Genomic DNA, 1,215 nt, shown 5'->3' on the forward strand with positions numbered 1-1,215 from the left:
CCCAGGCCACCAAGGGAGCCCCCTTCTCCCCACTGGAAGCGGCGACGGCAGGAGTTTGTTAACCATTTACCGAGAACCCCCCTAACTCTGCATGCATAGATGCCGCTTTAGAGCAAGAATGTGACTTCCATACTAATAAAGTACTCAGCCTTCGGAACTAAGGTGACTCCAGTATCTCTTCTTGTAGAAGGAGTAGTTTCACACTAATAACAAAGAATTGGAGGGTAAGAGCCGTTCACCGGGCCCAGTTTTCAGTTTTACTTGGCATCACTTTAAATATCTTCCAAACAANCCTGGAAGATGAAGGCGAAAACCGAGGTCACTTCCCTTTTTAACGATTTTACAAATTAACCCGACACTCGGAGCGAGGCAGGGAGGCAAGACCTGGGCTCCAGCCCTTTGCTAATGTGGCTCTTGGCAGGCTCCTGAGGAACAAGCATGCTGCCGCGGCCACCAGCGGTGGCTCATTTGTTCACCAGGTGCTAAAGGCCGGGAGATACCTGTTGAGTCACATGCCACCATGATTCTGGTGCTGTTTGATACCTGCGTTGCTTGGGGGCCGGAGACCTCGTGGCCTAACAGTTGGGAAAGTGGGTTGACAAGTTAAAAAGAAAACTTGCTTCAGAGTGTCTGGCGGCACATTCTAGAGAGGCCACACGGCATTCTAAGTATATCGCTTGTCATTTTAAGCTACAGCTCGGGTATAAACAGGGATCTGGGCATTCTGGTTAATTATATTTCCTAATTATGCTGTGGGGATTTTATTTTCAGTTCAAGCTGGAGGAGAACAACGGCATCCAATAGAAGACCTTGGACGTTGGAAAGTGTAAGTTCTGCCTGCGGGCTGATAACTTGTTACTGTTGGCGTTTAGAAGCACAAAGCCTCCCTCAAAAGTCTTTCAACTTTGTAGCTAGATCACTAGCCTGCATTGTCAGCACGCTATCAAAAATGTCTCATGACAATACAAAACAAAAGAGTGCCCTGAAGACGTTAGCCAAGCCGAATAAACTTTGAGGGAAAAATAAAAGTCCTATTCCTAAAATGTTACGCCCCTCCCATACTGTATAACCCAGAGGAGAAATTATAAATATTTGCAAAAACTCCATTAGCATCAAAGCGTTAATAGAATTTCTGGAAAGAAGATTAAGGAGCATGCACTCAACAAATACTTATTGGCAGCTCTACGTGCAGGGATACAGAGCCGAATGAGATGC

The 1,215-nt window shown here is 46.1% G+C and overlaps 1 protein-coding gene across 2 annotated transcripts in view; it reads left to right on the forward strand.

The window, feature by feature from the left end:
* The first annotated feature begins 771 nt into the window (after positions 1-771).
* CCDC160 (coiled-coil domain containing 160) overlaps positions 772-1,215 on the forward strand; it is a 7,595-nt gene continuing 7,151 nt past the window's right edge. For both annotated transcript variants that reach the window (XM_077760817.1, XM_077760816.1), the window contains exon 1: positions 772-826. The gene's annotated coding sequence lies outside the window, so the exon portion shown is untranslated. The remainder of the gene's footprint in view (positions 827-1,215) is intronic.

This window comes from Crocuta crocuta, unplaced genomic scaffold (assembly GCF_008692635.1).
Source record: "Crocuta crocuta isolate KB4526 unplaced genomic scaffold, BGI_CrCroc_1.0 scaffold475, whole genome shotgun sequence".
NCBI lineage: Eukaryota > Metazoa > Chordata > Mammalia > Carnivora > Hyaenidae > Crocuta > Crocuta crocuta.